Source organism: Telopea speciosissima, chromosome 2, assembly GCF_018873765.1.
Source record: "Telopea speciosissima isolate NSW1024214 ecotype Mountain lineage chromosome 2, Tspe_v1, whole genome shotgun sequence".
Lineage (NCBI taxonomy): Eukaryota > Viridiplantae > Streptophyta > Magnoliopsida > Proteales > Proteaceae > Telopea > Telopea speciosissima.
This window is the reverse complement of record NC_057917.1, coordinates 28,560,545-28,580,263: the sequence shown is the minus strand read 5'-3', so window position 1 is coordinate 28,580,263 and position 19,719 is coordinate 28,560,545.

Genomic DNA, 19,719 nt, shown 5'->3' with positions numbered 1-19,719 from the left:
TTACTACATGCTTGCATATTGTGATGTACAAACCGACCGGAGTGTTGCTTTGTGTAAACTGAGACATAGTTACATAGGTATGTTGTAATACATATGTACGTGTGGGAAGCGTAGATCTTACCCAAATCGTAGACTAGGTCAACCGAGAATAGGCTGTTTAACTAGTCGAAGCACTTAAACGTTAAGGTACCTTGAGCCAACCCAAGATTAGTTATATTGACTCTTAGTCATTTAAATTTCTGTAGATATGTACATAATTCTTCTAAGTAAGTATAACCTGATGCTTAGAATCATTTCCTATGACAGGGCCTACTACCTCAACTAAGGCTGGAGACCCCAGCATCATGATTTATATTAGACATCTACGAGAGAGACTGAGACGGATACAACTAGTGTTGCCCCGAGCCAAAAATTGATTGGTTTTTATTTAGCCATTGCTACCATTAGTGGGCTAGAAGAGCGAGAGTATTTCATGACTTTAGCTAAAGAGGTAAGAGCCGACATAGAATTTCTGTTTGCGATGGAGTTTGTGACCTGGAAGAAGCTGGAGATGCTTGCATGTTAGAGCAAGTAAATAATTAAAAGTCTTTTATTTAAAAAAATTTGAAATCTCTCATATAGTGCCATGCATAGCATATTGATACATAAAATGCATAAGAAAGTGACACATAATGCACTCAATAAGACTCATCACATAATAAACCAAAATAATGTATTTAACAATCCACCTTACTGGTGTGACTCATGAAACTCATTGGAACTGTGGACTAGATTTGTACCTGCTCTAGCTAAGGAATAACTGTTGATCCGTATGGATGATATTGGAATATTGAACGCGCTCCTCTTTTCAGAGAAGCAACAATGGTTAACACCAGAAGAGGTTCTTGTGGTGGTCGTAAAGGAAAGCAACCTGGAGTTGTACCGGAGGTTGAGCTGCCTAACGGAACTGAGGCTCAAAATTCTGAAGCATCGGCTGCTTCATCAAAGGCACCTGCGGCTGCTCAAGCCACTACTACTGCACCTCAGCCAAATATGGCAGCTGGTGATGTGACTGCATTCATGACCACTATGATGCAGACCATACAACAACAACAAGAATTGCTTGGTCAAATGTCCACACAGTTTGCAACCATGATGCACGAATGTGCTGCAGCACCACCACCACCCAATCGGCCTATACTATTTCCACCACCTGTGCCTTAATATTTAGTAGAGAACTCTACTGCCAAAGTTATGGAAAGATTCAAGAAACTCCAACCGCCTGCATTTTCCAAAATAACTTCTGAAGCGATGCAGCCGGAATGGTGGATTAGTGCACTAGAGAAGGCATTTGAAGTACTGGAGTGCACGGACGCACAAAAGTTGATATATGCGGGTTATCAGTTGCAGAATGAAGCCAAAGCCTGGTGGAAAGCTACTAAAGCTAATTTGGAAGCCACTCATCCGAACCCCATGTGGGAGCAATTTAAAGAAGTTTTGTTCAAGAATTACTTCCCAAAGAGTTTTAGGGATAGAAAAGAAGTAGAATTCATTGCACTGGTACAAGGAACCAAATCAGTGTTGGATTATCAACAAGGATTTGAGGACTTGTTCCATTTTGATCCAGAGCACCTAAAAGGGGTAGTTAGTAAGGCGAAGAAATTTGAGAAAGGACTCAAGACTGAGATCAGGTCGGTGTTGTCAATCATGGACATTAGGGATTATGCTCAGATGGTCGACAAGGCGAAAACCATGGAAGATAGATTTAAGGAGAAAGAGAAAGAGAAAGCTGTGACGTCGTCCATAGGAAAAAGGCCAAACAATTTCCAGACCTATGCCTGGCCAAATAAAGTTTACCGCGGAACCAACTCAAATTCCGTCTCGACTCCGTATCGTAGGTCGAACGTGGGTCAGAACCCTTTCTGCCCCACATTCAATCAACCGGCTCAACCGGCGACGGGTTAAGCGACAACAACAGCTTCGCTAGCCTGACTAGCAACAAGTCAAGTGAGCCAAGCCTCAACACCTGCTGCTCCACCCTTTAAGTGTTACCAGTGCAACAAGGAAGGGCATATAGCCAGAGATTGTAGAACGCGTGGGTACAGTAACAACTCGCTGAATCAGCCCTACGCTAGGTCTTTCTAGCCACGGGACAATCGGACGCAAGGAAAGGTGTTTGCGATGATGAATGAAGAAGCTGAGGCCAATCCCGATGTATTGACAGGTAAGTTTGCTGAACACTGCTGACTGTTAGGGACTAATTGGCTTACTACATGTAACCTAAATTACCTACAAACCTTAGGTACCCTAAATGTCTCGACCATACCCGCATGAGTATTATTTGACTCGGGCGTGACCTACTCTTTCGTCTCCTCGACCTTCGCAAGTAAAATGAAGGACCAACCGAGAGACATCGGGCATGATCCAGTAGTCAGCATGCCGACAGGAAGTGTCGTGAGCTTGAAAAAGGTCTACGACCCTTGTCAGATTGAAATTTGTGGGAAGAAACTAATCGCATGATTGATAAAGATGGATATAAATGATTTTGACGTAATACTAGGCATGGACTGGTTGTCGGCCTATGGTGCAAACATCTTGTGTGCGAAAAAGAAGATAATGTTCAATTTGAAAGATGGGTCAACTTTCACCTATCAAAGTGAACCCAAGAAGAAACCTAGGAGAATAACTTTATCAGCCCTGCAGGCGCGAAAGTTGCTTGACGATGGATGCCAAGGCTTTTTGGCCGCAGTAATAGACACAGAGGTAAAGATAAAACCATTGGAGGAACTAGACTTTGTCAGAGAATTTCTGGATGTCTTTCCAGAAGATCTGAAGCAGCTACCGCCTGACTGCGACATAGAATTCGCAATCGATCTAATTCCTGGTGTAGCACCGGTATCCAAGGCACCATACCGGATGGTGCCAATTGAACTGAAAGAGTTGCAGGTTCAACTTCAAGACCTGCTGAAAAAAGGATTTATACGACCAAATGTATCACCCTGGGGAGCACTTGTGCTGTTTGTTAAAAAGAAAGATGGAAGTATGCGACTGTGTATCGACTACCGCAAGTTGAATAAGCTGACTATCAAAAATCGATATCCGCTGCCGCGTATCAATGACCTATTCGATCAGTTACAAGGAGCATGAGTTTTCTCCAAAATCGATCTTAGGTCGGGATACCATCAATTGAAGATCAAGAACGGTGATATCCATAAGATGGCATTCCAAACTTGATACGGGCATTACGAATTCCTGGTTTTGTCGTTTGGGTTGACCAATGCCCCAACAGCATTCATAGGCATGATGAATAGAGTATTCCACGACGTACTGGATAAGTTTGTCATAGTATTCATTGATGACATCCTGGTGTACTCTAAGGATGAGGAAGAACACGCGCGACACCATACTTTAACATTGCAACGATTGTGAGAACACTAGCTTTTTGCCAAATTCAGCAAATGTGAATTTTGGCTTCACCAGATCGGATTCTTGGGACACATCGACACCAAGGATGGCATTAAAGTAGACCCAGGCAAGGTGAAAGCGGTTCTTGAATGGGAAACTCCGAAGAGTGCCACTGAGATACGAAGGTTCTTAGGATTGGCTGGATATTACCGACGATTTATTGAAAATTTCTCACAGATTTCGGCACCAATGACAAAACTCACAAAGAGGGGAGCCAAGTTTGAATGGAATGAAGCATGTGAGAAAAGTTTTTAAGATTTGAAGAACCGTTTGGTAACAGCTCCAGTTCCAACGATCCCGGATGGCACCGGAGGAATGGTGGTATACACTGATGCATCCAGAACGGGATTGGGTGGCGTCTTGATGCAGAGAGGTGAAGTAGTTGCCTACGCCTCTAGACAATTAAAGGAAGACGAGAAGAACTACCCCACACATGACTTAGAATTGGCGGCGGTAGTTTTTGCATTGAAGATATGGAGGCATTACCTATATGGTGAGAAGAGTGAAATCTTCAACGACTATAAAAGTTGGAAGTATTTCTTCACCCAGAAGGAGTTGAACAAGAGACAGAGACGGTGGTTGGAATTGGAGAAAGACAATGATTGTGAAATCTAGTACCACCCCGGCAAGGCCAACATTGTTGCGGATGCATTAAGCAGAAAATCTCAGACCGCAATCCTCGCATCCTTAATTGTAAGTGAGCAGTTAATAGAAGAAGCTCAAAAATTTGATCTGAAACTCGTAATCGAAGGAACGGCTATGCAATTAGCAGCTATGGACCTATAGCCGTCGATACGAGAGGAAATAATTGCGAAGCAACCATTGGACCCCGAGCTGGCCAAGATAATTTGGGAAGTTCAATAAGGTGTCCATAAGGACCTAGATTTTTCCTTGGCCCATGATGGTGCATTGAAGTTTCGAGATAGACTGTGTGTGCCTGATGATTTTGACGTCCAAGACTGAATCCTTAAAGAGGCTCACAACTCACCCTACACAATCCACCCCGGGTGTACAAAGATGTACAAGGATTTACAGAAGTATTACTGGTGGATGGGAATGAAGGAGACCATAGCAATATACGTGTCCAAGTGCCTCAACTGTCAACAGATAAAAGCAGAGAGACACCGACCGTATGGTTTGTTGCAGCCACTTCCCATACCTGAATGGAAGTGGGAAAGAATCACTATGGATTTCGTGACAAATCTGCCCAACACCAGGAAAGGCATGAATGCAATTTGGGTGATTGTAGACGAACAAACAAAGGCGGCACACTTCATACCGATTACGATAAGTTACCCAATGGAGAAGCTTGCCCGCATATATATTGAAAACATAGTCTGCTTACATGTCACACCCCAAACCAACCCCTAGGAGGATTGGGTAGGTGACCCGAATTGCATAATGGCAATCCGCCAAATCCCACGGATCTAGAAGCAGTGCTTACGATCATGGAACCACAACCATCTCTTTACCATAGATAAGATCAGAGTGTCGCAGATAACTACAATTTGATAATCAAAAGGAAGCATAGCGATACGGGGAAATAGTGATAATATATACATATAAAAGTTTTACATTTCCCATCAACTCACACACAAAGAAAGCAAAGAAACAAAGTTGATAAGTACAGTACTACATACAAAAACATGTATAGGGCGAGCATACTCAACCCCAAAAAGAAAAAGGTAAAAACAATAACAACCAAATCAGAACGGGAATAACTCCAGATAACCCAAAAGGAGTCCCCCAGCCAGAAAGCTGTCACAAACACACTTCAATGGTTGTTTGAGTTTAAAAATTATCGCAAGCGTACGAGTCAATCGTAGCTACGGGTCGAACACGAGGAGACATACGCCACTCTATTTAACTAACTTAAAAGTAATGCAAAGTGAACCAAATTAAAGTGTTAAATTAAACTAATTAAACTAATGAAAATTAATGCATCCTAACTCATAAGCATTTAACAAAATTAAGGGATTAAATTGGCGTCCTAACACATGAACATCTAACCTATCAAACTAACGTAAATTGGAAGGAATAACAAAAACACAGCCACACTTCATAATCATATAAAAAGAAATAAGGGAATAAAAGTGCATCCACATACCACAGCCATATAAAAAAAATGAAAGAAATAGAGGGAGAAGAAGAAGAAGATAGAGAGAGACAGAGGAGAGGGAGAATGAGATTGAGAGTTTAAATAGTAAAACCTAGATGTGCTTGCATGAATGTAATTGAAAAGCTTAAATACTTGCATAAACTTATCATGGCCTCCTCTTCTAAATCTTCAGGTCTTGTCATCAACTTAAGAACTTAGACTAGAAGGCTTAAAACCTAAACTAGAATTAAGAAATTACAACCCAATTGAAGACGTAAATTGAAATTAAAGCATAAACTAAATCTATTACAACCATTAAATGAAAATCAAAAAGCAAACTAGAACTTAGAAAGGCCAAAAATCACAACTTAGAAGGACAAGAAGAAAAGAAATTTTACTAAGTGAATGAACTAAAAATTACACAAAAAAACTGAATTAAAATTGAACTAGAAACTAACTAAAAAAACTAAACTAAAAAAAACTAACTTCTTACAACCCAAAGGGCAAGGGGTATTTATAGGGGGAAGAGAAGAGAAGGGAGAAGAGGGAAGTGTAGGAGAAATATTCCCTAAGAAAAGAGAATATTCTCTTCTCCTTCCTCTTTTACAATGCCTTGAATCCTAAGAAAAAAGAAAAAAATAGAAAGAAGAAGAAGGGAAGATTGTTTACATAGACCTTCTATTTCTAGAAAAGTAAACTTCCAATTCTAACAAGTGCTTCCTTTTCTTTGTAGATATCTTCTCCAAGCAATAAAATCAAAGCATCTTTGATTTTTCAACTTTCCATAGGTGAGAGAATATGCAAAATAAGTCTATCCCAAGTAGAATTTCATAAGTGCCCTTGAGAAGTTGGAGGAGAGAGAGAGTAAGGGTGATGACTAGGATTCCTTCAAGAATAAATAAAATACCCATTCTGTCCTTCAGGAAACGTGGAGCATGGGGTGCTTATATAGGCCTCACCATTGTGTTCCTTGCGAAAAATCATCCAAAATAGACCCAAATTTCGTCCAATTTGGAGTTCGGGAGCCCAAGATATCTCAAGTTGAAGTTGGACTGTCCAGAGCCCTCCAAATGGAATCTTTCAGGTACAAGAAATATAACTTCTAATAATTGTGTTAAGACCCCTGCAATCTGAACTTTCGCTTCACTTTGTCCCCAGCCGACTGTCAATAATTACAAATAAACCCCTATAGACCATTTTCGTGTTGCCGTTAACGGCCGTAACTTCTTCGCTTCAACTCGGAATCATGTGCCGTTTAAGCCGTTGCGAAGCTAACTCGATGGGCTACGCATCCAAGCCATTAACACCTTTAAATAGCTTAAAAACATTTCTTTAGCATCATCTCCTCTATTTTCACAAGAATTCACCTAAAACCTGAAAAGCACAAGAAAGCACCGAGTAACTCTGTCCAATATGGTAAAATATATGCTTTATGCCCTAAGATTTTACACATAAATGTACTCATCAGATTCCCCCACACTTGAACGTTACTTGTCCTCAAGTAAAGCAAAAACAAAACTAACCTAGAATGCAGAAAATCCTAACTCACTTTTGTAGGAATCATGGTTGCACTTAGCATGTACAACAAGCCTTTGAACCCTTAGGTTACCCCTAGTGGACGAGTTGTGTCTCGTGGGTGTTTGCAGTGAATATACACCCAAAATTCAATTATAAATGAATACTGTAAATTTTAATCATAGCATAAGTAGGACAGTGCACATAATCCAAAAAGGTGTTCAACTAAAGATCAAGGAGCCAAAGGTTCCCCCACACTTGAATTTTATCACCCCACATCAATTCAAGTAACAAGCATGCATCAAGTTTAAGGGATCTACTCATATTTTTTGAACACTACTCACCTTCAAGTAAACCTCCCCATAGCATCGATGGAACCAAAGACATAGGCATTGAGTATTGTTGATCATACTTTCTTTTTCAGGCATTAAGGCAAAAGCTTTTTTTTTTTCTCAACAACAAACTCTTTTTCTACTCCACTACTGTTCCCTGAATGACATGGTGGAGCATACACCATATACCCAAATACTTGGTAGCTTCGCTTTTTGCATATATCCATAAGACATTGAGACATTGATGCAAGAGTTTTTTTTTTTTTGAGTTTCCTTCCAAGGAATTTCAATCAAGTCACCCTGCTTCATGAGGCACAGTGCCCTGTCTAGTCCCAAGGAATTCCGCCTTCCGTTCTTTTTTTTCCTTTTTTTTCTTTCATTCACTTTCATGCCTTGCCTTGTCAGAAACAAATTGGTCTCAACTAGTAGCCAAAAGATCAAAGGGTCCATAAAATACATAGAGAAATCTAACCATCAAATGAAATAATGCTCATATTTTCCAATTCAATCACTCTCACCGGATACAAACCAACCACTGTCCTTGAAAAGGGATTTTTTATTATTTCGTATGCTAGGACACCTAATTCCCTCTTTCTCTCGTTTTGCAATCAAAGAGACATATGTACAAAACCAAACTATTGCCACAATCAAAATTCACCAATTAAGCCCAACATCCCCCCCACACTTAATTCATGCAGTGTCCTCAATGCATGCATAAAAGAAAAAAAATAAGGACATGGGAGGAGATGAAGGGGTTTACCAGATATAATCAACAAAGAGGATCATGAAGAGTCATGAGCTCTATAAAAAGTGCTAGGAGCAGTAATAGAAATCTCAAACCATGGCCAGTAAATGGAAAAATAACTTTAGAACCAGAAAACACTCGACCATGAATTTTAGTAAAGCGAGAAATAATACGAAAGTTAAGCACAACTGAAAAATATCCAATAGAAAAATCTGTCCTCATGGGATAGTGAAAAATGAAGGCAATAAAACTCAGGCCATAAATCCTTCCCTTCTCTCCCATTTGCAATGTAGAACACCTATCATTCTTTGAAAAAGCAACCAAAAACGGATCACAATAAGCATAAAAAGGATTATGAATAACCTCATCTAAATAATCATAAAAAATTGGAGGTTTACTCAAATCAATCCTAGCAATACAACTATTCGCTCTTTGCATAACTTGGTTTGCCAAATAAGGATCATGAAAATATGTTTGAAAGGCATTATGACTAACATTGTCCTCCTCAATAAAATCGTCAAACCTAGGAGGTTTGGACAAATCAACATGTGAGACAATGGAATCCTCAAAATGACAATTATCTAAGTTTTCCAAAGAGAGAGGGGGAGATCGAATTTCCTGGGTTTCTATGTTATCATGAAAATCTGATTCTAAATAAATAAAAACACTAGGCTAACTAAAATAAAAAATTTCAGGAAAAAGTGGAACTTCCCCAGGTAGCTCATCAAATCTCGCTTCACTAATATCCTGAGGAGACTCAATCTCAACAAATAAATCATCATGAAAAGCAGCTTGTTGGGAATGACTCTCATTAACCTCAAACTGGGGTGGTGGACTTTCAATATCATTAAATTGGGGATGGGGCGGTTCAGGCTGACTAGGTAATGTACCCGTTTCCTCCTCTTGCACCATGGTTATTAGTTGAGAGAGTTGCTTCTCCATGGTATTTTGGCTTGTTGTGAGAAGGTCTATGTATTTCTCAAGCTCATTCAGTCTGGCCTCCTCACCCATGTTTTGAAACTCAAGGGGTTGGTGATATGGTTCAAGGAGAGGTGGCCCATTGAGATTCAATGGAGGGTTGGGCATTGGAGGACCAAACTGACCATGATATTGGAAATTGGGTGGTCCAGCTTGGTTATTCCATTGATCCCACGAGAAATAGGGATGATCACTCCACCCGTGATTGTAAGTGCCAAAAGAATTGTATTGAAATTGAGGACTCACATTCTCATCACCATTGCTACCCCCATAAAGATTAGGGCATCCTTCCATAACATGGATAGTCTGGGGATGTGACCAATCAAAATTTTTCGAAAGCCCATAGTTGGGTTGGGGAGCAAAATTGTACTGGGGTGGTGCAAAATTGTTCTCTATCTCACTATTTTTGGTTTCCCTAACCTGTTTAAATATTTCCTCCAAAATCATGGTTGCCTTAGCATAGGTCCATCTTTCCCCCAAAGTCTTAAATGGAAGTGTATCTCCCATTATTCTAAATTAACCACCTATCCCAAATTGAGGTCTCCCATAAAAAAAAGTTTAAAGAAAAATAAAAGACTAGAAAAAAAAAATACTAAAAACAAGAGGGAGCCCAAGGTAGATAGTGCATCTATCCCTCAGAAATCAAAACAATGGTTCCAAAGCTGTAAGGTTGCCATATAGGTTGACAGCAAGGGAACCCGTATAGTCTTCACGAACCACCTACGGGCGACTCTAAATGGATTCTGATGTAGGGTGGAGGACTACTATACGTTTATGTTTCCAACGCTCTCACTATGTCACTTTCCTGTTATCAAGAGTGGTCACCTCCAAAGATAAGTCACATGCCAATCCAAATCACCCAACGAATCAAGGGGCACCAAGATTGGCTGGGTTTGGGCATATGAAGGACTTTAGATTGGGCGCACACTATTTGAAACAGAAGAGAAACAAGAAGAGGTTTTCAAAAACTTTTTTTTTTTTTTTTTTAGAGAAAGAAGAGAAGAGAATAAACTAAAACACTTCGAACTACTTAAAAATCAGAAATATAAAGTGGACAATAATCTCCCCAGCAACGGCGCCAAAAACTTGTTTGAGTTTAAAAATTACCGCAAGTGTACGGGTCGAACACGAGGAGACATACGCCACTCTATTTAACTAACTTAAAAGTAATGCAAAGTGAACCAAATTAAAGTGTTAAATTAAACTAATTAAACTAATGAAAATTAATGCATCCTAACTCATAAGCATCTAACAAAATTAAAGGATTAAATTGGCGTCCTAACACATGAACATCTAACCTATCAAACTAACGTAAATTGGAAGGAATAACAAAAACGCAGCCACACTTCATAATCACATGAAAAGAAATAAGGGAATAAAAGTGCATCCACATACCACAGCCATATAAAAAAAATGAAAGAAATAGAGGGAGAAGAAGAAGAAGATAGAGAGAGATAGAGGAGAGGGAGAATGAGATTGAGAGTGTAAATAGTAAAACCTAGATGTGCTTGCATGAATGTAATTGAAAAGCTTAAATACTTGCATAAACTTATCATGGCCTCCTCTTCTAAATCTTCAAGTCTTGTTATCAACTTAAGAACTTAGACTAGAAGGCTTAAAACCTAAACTAGAATTAAGAAATTACAACCCAATTGAAGACTTAAATTGAAATTAAAGCATAAACTAAATCTATTACAACCATTAAATGAAAATCAAAAAGCAAACTAGAACTTAGAAAGGCCAAAAATCACAACTTAGAAGGACAAGAAGAAAAGAAATTTTACTAAGTGAATGAACTAAAAATTACACAAAAAAACTGAATTAAAATTGAACTAGAAACTAACTAAAAAAACTAAACTAAAAAAAACTAACTTCTTACAACCCAAAGGGCAAGGGGTATTTATAGGGGGAAGAGAAGAGAAGGGAGAAAAGGGAAGTGTAGGAGAAATATTCCCTAAGAAAAGAGAATATTTTCTTCTCCTTCCTCTTTTACAATGCCTTGAATCCTAAGAAAAAAGAAAAAAATAGAAAGAAGAAAAAGACAAGATTGTTTATATAGACCTTCTATTTCTAGAAAAGTAAACTTCCAATTCTAACAAGTGCTTCCTTTTCTTTGTAGATATCTTCTCCAAGCAATAAAATCAAAGCATCTTTGATTTTTCAACTTTCCATAGGTGAGAGAATATCTTTCAAAATAAGTCTATCCCAAGTAAAATTCCAAAAGTGCCCTTGAGAAGTTGGAGGAGAGAGAGAGTAAGGGTGATGAATAGGATTCCTTCAAGAATAAATAAAATACCCATTCTGTCCTTCAGGAAACGTGGAGCATGGGGTGCTTATATAGGCCTCACCATTGTGTTCCTTGCGAAAAATCACCCAAAATAGACTCAAATTTTGTCCAATTTGGAGTTCGGGAGCCCAAGATATCTCAAGTTGAAGTTGGACTGTCCAGAGCCCTCCAAATGGAATTTTTCGGGTACAAGAAATATAACTTCTAATAATTGTGTTAAGGCCCCTACAATCTGAACTTTCGCTTCACTTTCGCTTCACTTTCGCTTCACTTTGTCCCCAGCCGACTGTCAATAATTACAAATAAACCCCTATAGACCATTTTCGTGCTTCGTTACGGAAACGGCCGTAACTTCTTCGTTTCAACTCGGAATCATGTGCCGTTTAAACCGTTGCGAAGCTGACTCGATGGGCTACGCATCCAAGCCATTAACACCTTTAAACAGGTTAAAAATATTTCCTTAGCATCATCACCTCCATTTTCACAAGAATTCACCTAAAACCTGAAAAGCACAAGAAAGCACCGAGTAACTTTTTCCAATATGGTAAAATGTATGCTTTATGCCCTAAGATTTCACACATAAATGTACTCATCAATGGTCTTCATCAATAACCACCGAAATGTGTGCAGAATCGGTATGACCTCCATCGGGGTCCACACCAACAACGTCGTAACAACCAGGAATCTCCTCCTCGAGATAGTCCGCCATGCCACAACGGCATCCACTTGCAAAATCATCTAAGAAAAACATTGTACAATAGAGTGTGAGCCCCACTGAGCTCGTGAGAAAATAACATCAATCATGCATACACATGCAATCACAATTCACAGTTCATATGATCCTACATGATGTGCAAGTCCAGATTATTTATTAGCCACCTAACAATACAACTAAGTCAGTTTAATGCTACTACAATCCCCAATGCATGTATCCCTGGTGCGGGCTTCTAACCCCTTCCCGCGATACATCCATTGAGTTGTCGGAGAGGACCAGTCAGCTCCCGCATCAGTCACCATGGTCAGCCCGACCAGCCCTCTGTGATTAACCCGTGGGGCACTCCATTTCTTTTCTCTTTTCTTTTCTTTTCTGGCTTATAGCCCATATGCACCATTTCGGTGTTCTTTCATTCATTTCTTTTTCTCTTTTCTCATTTTCTGATGGTCGCCCCCATAGGCTTCCAACACCTTAACCCTTGTTGGCAAGGGTGCGTAGCACGGGTGACGAAACTCTAGCCCCATGTCTATATGGCATCGTATGAGTCAGGTGGTATCAATCGCATCCCATACTGCGGGCTACCATGGGCCTCATTTCCAAGCCGACTATGGCATCTAGTCTAACATTCACAATCATCATAGAAAAATTCATAGTGTTGATCAACAGACAGTCATTATGTAGTGATTTGAGTAATTAAACAGAAGTAAATAACACAGCAATTATATTCAGTTCTTATTATCCGGCTTCAGATCATGATTACATTTACACATATGATAGAATTATTCACTCACCTGAGTTGGGTTCTAAGACCTCTGTAGCAAACTCAGTTCCCATAGCAGTTTGATTGTGGTCCTCGAGCACGGGATCAAGTCCTAAATGTAAATCAAAAGTTGTCATGTTAAGTTGTCAGTCTGTCACTAGAAGTCCTAGGGTTACCCTAAACTTACTGGGTTGACCCGGGGTTCAGTTAGTTCTCACTTGGAATCACTGGCCTTACACTGGGCCTTAGGTCATATCCCGGTGCATCAACCAATGGCAGTGGCTCAAAGGGTAAAATGGTCATTTCAATGGTTGTACCTGACCCTAGGTCAGATCAGGTCCACAGTGTTGTCCATAGCTTGTCTGTGCTGTAGGACCAAGCACAGCAGGGTTTCTTCCACCTGCGGGGCCCACTAGGGTTCCAAAGCATCTCCAATTAAGGACAGATGTGAGGAAGGGCTTTTTGGTAATTTTCCAACCTTCCCACAATGTCCAGGGGTCAAAGGGTGAGATCCCCCAAGTCTGTCCATCAATCCAACCAATTTCTCTTCACTGGGCGTTGGCTCTGGGCAATGTCTGCATCGCCCAGTGGCTGTAGAATCGATATGGGCTGAGTTTCCAAGGTGGGGCCTTATGGGCTGAGCTTAATCTTGATCCTGTGCATGTCAGGGGGGTTTGGTAGCCCCTGAGATGGCCCACCTAATTGTCCAATTGGATCCTCCATCAGATCCATCATCAGGCTGCCAATGGCTACCTAGACAACCTAGTAAATAGTATCACAGGGTTATGTCAAGCTTGGGAATCTTATTTCAGCCACATGCAAGGTTGGAAATGGATGCTAAACAAGGTTTCATGGCTGCAACCACCTAGGGTTTGGTCTCTGCAGCCCTAGCTCATGCCCAGGGTTCCAATCCATAGGGCAACAGGGTCAGTTGGCAGTGCAGGTGGGCACAACCAGGTTTCGGCCTCAAGAACAACATAACAGCCTTTTATTTTTCTATAAAAATCTCAGATCTTCCATGCATAAGGTCTGAATGGTTGATCTGGATCAGATCTGGGCAAACCCTAGCTAGTTTGGGCTGCCCAGGGAGCATAAACACAGAAAATATAGAGAGGAAAAGGGACTGCAAGTATAGGGGCATGATTTATACCTGAAATGGCCTGAGAGAGGCTCAGTTGCAGGCTGAAATGGGCTGCAGCAGGTTCCCCCCCCCCCCTCTTCGTCTTCCTTCTTCCCTCTTCTTCTTCTTCTCTTTCTCTCCTTTTCCTTTTCTTTCTCTCCTCTCGGTTTCAGCAGGAAATAAGAGCTCTAAATGAGCTCAGACCTGCCTATTTATAGACCCAGCCCCAACTAAGGCTTGTTTGGTTAATAAGTCCCTTTTTTAAAAATCAGTTTTTAAACTGATTTTGACTTATTCTGGGCTCTCTGGTGAGGTTCACAGTGAACTGAGGGCATGAGGTGGTCCCTCAGACTTCCCTCTATCAGTAGAGGGTGTCCATGTTCATATTGGGTGGTCCTCGTAAATAAAATCCATTAAAATATTCAAAATCAGTTACCAGGCAATGTCTCTGGGCCTTGCTGCATCGCCTAATGCCATCGCCCAAAGAATTCCAACAAACTAAAATTTAATGGGGCTTACACAGGGGTTTGACCCTTGGTCAGGGTATTGTCCCCACATGTCACATAGGGGATTTTACACACCTTTCACATAGGTGGGTCACACTATTTGGGGAGGAGAGAGATTACCTAGGATCCAAGTCATACATCAGGCTGTGAGCTGCACAGTTGCAAGGGTCTGCTATCCATCTTCTACCAGGTATATTGATCTCATTGAGTGGTGTGATGCTCCATAGTGATCCTGGTTGCCTGGACAGGGGTTCCTGCCCTTCAATCAAAAATCCAACCAGTCAGGAGCAGGGTTTGACATTACATGGTGTGCCTGTCAGTATTGTGTCTGACAGAGATCCTCGGTTTACCTCAAGGTTTTGGAGAAGTTTGCAGAAGGCATTGGGATCCCAATTAAATCTTAGCACAGCTTTCCATCCGTAGACGGACGGACAGTCAGAAAGAACCATCCAAACACTAGAAGACATGCTCTGAGCCTGTGTTTTGGAAATGAATGACAGGTTGGGATGCTCACATACCTCTAGTGGAATTTACATACAATAATAGCTATCACTCCACCATTGGCATGGCACCATTCGAAGCATTGTATGGACGAAAATGTAGAACTCTGTTATATTGGGATGTTGGCGAACGAAGATATCTCGAACCTGAGATGATACATGCGACCTGCGACAAGGTGGATATTATAAGAGAAAAGATCAAGACAGCCCAGTCAAGACAAAAAAGTTATGCGGATAATAGAAGGAAGGACATTGAGTTTAAAGTAGGAGAAAAAGTATTCCTTCGAGTATCTCCAACTAAAGGATTGCTATGATTTAACAAGAAAGGCAAGTTGAGCCCAAGATTCATTGGTCCTTATGAAATACTCAACAGAGTGGGACCCGTAGCATACCGACTAGCACTACCACCATCCTTCTCAGGCATCCACGATGTTTTCATGGGTCAATGCTAAGAAAGTACATTAACAACCCGACACATGTACTGTCAACTTAACCTGAACAATTGGATGTGGATATGACCTACGAAGAACAACCCACGAAGATATTGGACAGAAAGGAGCATAACCTCCGTAACTGCACCGTCGCTTTTGTAAAGGTTCGATGAGGAAACAACCCGGTAGAGGAAGCTTCATGGGAACGTGAAGAAGAAATGAAAGAGAAGTATCCTCAACTCTTCGAAATGCAAGGTAAGCAAATTTTGAGGATGAAATTCTTGTAAGGTGGGGAGAAATGTCAAACCCTGCCTCTGGTTGGCTGAAATTTTGATTGAAGGATAGGAACCCCTGATCAGGCAACCAAGAACACTGTGGAGTATCACTCCAGTGGTTTGGATTGATGAGGAAACCCTGTGTGGATCATCCTATATACCCTTTCAGTAGATGGACAGTAGACCCCTGCAAATGTACAGCTCATGGCATGATGTGTGGCCTGGACCCTAGGTAATCTCTCTCCTCCCCAAATAGTGGGACCCACTTATGAAAAAGTGTGTAAAATCTCCTATATGGCATGTGGGGACAATACCCTGACCAAGGGTCAAACCCCTGTGCAAGCCCCATTGAATTTCAGCTTGCTGGAATTTTTTGGGCGATGGCACTGGGCGATGCAGACAAGGCCCAGTGACATCGCCCAATGAGTGATTCTGTATATTTAATTGATTTTTAATTGTGGAGACCACCTAATATGGACATGGGCACCCTCTATAGATAGAGGGGAGTTTGAAGGACCACCTTATACCCGTAGTTCACTGTGGACCCCACCAGTGTGCCCAGAATCAGTCAAAATCAGTTTAAAAACTAATTTTCAAAAGAGACCTTCACAGCCAAACAAGCCTCAATGAAGGCTGGGCCTATAAATAGGAAGGCCTTGGGCTCATTTAGAGCCCTTAGCTCTGATAGAAACCGTAGGAGAGAAAGAGGAGAGAAAGGAGAGAAAGGAGAGAAAGGAGAGAAAGGAGAGAAAGAAGAGGAAGGAGAAGAAGAAAGAAGAAGGAGGAAGGAGGAGGAGCTGCTGTAGCCCTGCACCCAGCCTGATTCGAGCTTTCTTAGACTTGCTGAGGTATAAAAAATATACTTGTATATGCCTGCTGTCCCCATTTCTTGTCTATGCTTGATGTGCTTTTGCTTCCTGGGCAGCCCTGAACAGCTAGGGTTTGCCCAGAACAACTCCAGATCTGCCATGCAAGCCTTAAGCATAGGAGATCTGTGATTTTTGTTTAATTTTAGTAGGCTGTTGTACTGTTCTTTGGGCCGAAACCTGGTTGTGCACAGCTGCACTGCCAGTTTGCCCTATTGCCCTGTGATTTGGAACCCTGGATGTGAGCCATGGCTGCAGAGACCAAACCCTAAGTGGTTGTAGCCTTGAACCACTGTTTTGCATCCATTTCCAGCCTTACATGTGGCTGGAATCGAATTCCAAGTTTAGAGAAAACCCTATGATACTATTCATTGGATTATTTGGGTAGCCTCTGGCAGCCAAATGGTAGACCAGATGGATGACCCATTTGGACCAATAGGTAGACCATCCCAGGGGCTACATAGCACCCTAACATGCATGGGATGATGTTGAGCACACTGCCCAAGAAGCCCCACCTTGGAATCTCAGCCCATTTGTCGATTGTAGCCTTTGGGCGATGCAGACATCGCCTAGAGCCATCACCTAGTGAATGAAAAATTGTTGGAATGATGATCTGGCTCTAGGAACCTCACCCATTGGCCTTAGGACATTGTGGGAGGTTGGGAAATGACCAAAAAGCCCTTCTCCACATCTGTCCTTGGTGGAGGAATACTTTGGAATCCTAGTGGGCCCCGCAGGTGAAGGAAACCCTGCTGTGCTTGGTCCTGCAGCACAGGCAAGCCGTGGACAACACTGTGGACCTGATCTGACCTAGGGTCAGGTACAACTATTGAAACTGACCAATTTACCCTTATGCCACTGACACTGGATGATGCACCGGGACATGACCTAAGGCCCAGTGCAAAGCCCAGTAATCCCAAATGAGTACCAACTGAACACCGAGTCAACCCAGTAAGCTTAGGTTAACCCTAGGACTACCAGTGATAGACTGAAAACTTAATAAAACATTCTCTGGTTTGTAATTAGGACTTGATCCCGCGCTCGAGGTCAACAACCAAACTGCTTTTGAAACTGAGTTTGCAACAGAGGTCTTAGAGCCCAACTCAGGTGAGTGAATAATGTTATCATATGTGCATGAGTAATTATGATGTTATGCCGGCAATTAAGAATTTAAATCCTGAATGCTGCATTACTTACTTCTGATTAAAGTTACTTAAATCATTGCATAATGATTGTCTGTTGATCAACACTATGAATTCTTACATGATAATTGTGAATGTTAGATTAGATGTCATAGCCGGCTTGGAAATGTGGCATGTGGTAGCCCGTAGAATGGGATGTGGTTGACACCACCTGACTCATATGATGCCATATAGATATGGGGCTAGCGTTTCATCACCCGTGCTACGCACCCTTGCCAATAGGGGTTTAGGTGTTGGGTGCCTGTGAGGGTGACCATATGTATATGAGAAAAGAAATGAAAAGAAATGAAAGAACACCGGAATGGTGATTGAAAAGAAAAGAAATGGATTTCCCTACAGGTTAATCATAGAGGGCTGGTCAGGCTGACCTTGGTGACTGATGCGGGAGTTGACTGGTCCTGTCCGACAACTCAATGGGTGTATCGCGGGAAGGGTTTAGAAGCCCGCACCAGGGATACATGTATTGGGGATTGTAGAAGCACAGACCTGACTTAGTTGTATTGCTAGGTGGCTAATAAATAATTTGGACTTGCATATCATGTAAGATCATATGAACTGTGAATTGCGATTGCATGTGCATGCATGATGATATGATTTGCTCATGAGCTCGGTGGGGCTCATACTCTGTTATACATTGTTTTTCTTAGATGATTTTGCAGATCGATGCCGCTGTGGCATGAAGGCTCATCTCGAGGAGGAGAGTTCTGGTTGTTACGATGATGTTGGTATGGACCCTGACGGAGGTCACACCGATCTTGCGTACTTTCTCGGTGGTCATTGAAGAAGACTGTTGAGGAGCGCATCTGATGCTTTTTATCTTGGGGACTCCTTTTTGTTTTTGCTAGGAGTTTATCCCTGTCCTGCCTGTGGTTTTGTTGTAGTTTTTACTTTCTTTTCTTTTTGGGGTTGAGTATGCTCACCCTGTATATATTTATGTATGTAGTTTTGTTCTTGTTAGCTTTGTTTCTATGTTTGTGGGTTGGTGGGAAATGTACAAACTTACTTATATATATATATATAATCATCATTTCCCCGTATCGCTATGCTTCCTTTTATAATTGAAATTGTAGTTTATCTGTAGCACTCTGATCTTGCTTGTGATAAAGAGATGAATGTGGTTCCTTGAATGTAAGCACTGCTTCTAGATCCGTGGGATTTGGTGGATTGCCATTATGCAATTTGGGTCTCCTAACTAATCCTCCCATGGGGTAGTTTGGGGTGTGACATATTAGGCAAAATTAGAGGGGAGGGAGATGATATTTTCCCAACATTATATCTTATGAATTCCATCACATAGCTTACACATGTAGGGTCCCCACAATCTTTGGAGACAGTGACAAGGTTCCTCAATCTACCCTAGGCCTGTGGGTGATGATCACAAGGGCTGGAATCAAATCAAACCCCAGACAGCCTTACTAGGTGTTTCACTGGATGTTTAGGTCAAACGTCCAGTGCATCATCCAATCCCTGTTGAACACGGGATTTTTGTTCAAAATCTGGTTTTGGCTACTGGTTTCTTCCCATTTTTTATTTGGGATGATTCCACGGGGTAGTACCACTTATAATTAAGCTAATACAATGGCTTTATGGATTCCTAAACATGGTTTATTAATTGATTAATGGGTTGGGTTCAAGGACCAAAGAATTTAAGTATACAAGGCTGAGATCGATCATGTAACTTCTCTAATTCATATAATAACAGTCATGTATACCCATTATAGCAATTATCCTAAGCCATAACATACTAAACATAGTATGCATGTAAAGATTCATGCTCCTAGCCTATCATTTATGAGTTGCATGCATGATCAAGCATTAAACTGAGCTAGATACATAGTTGAAATCAAAATATATACACTACCAGGTTGAAATCAGTGTAGAAATCACATAGATCACATAGAACTAAGCATGCATGGATGATCCAAAGCTGTCCTAGAGCTCCAGG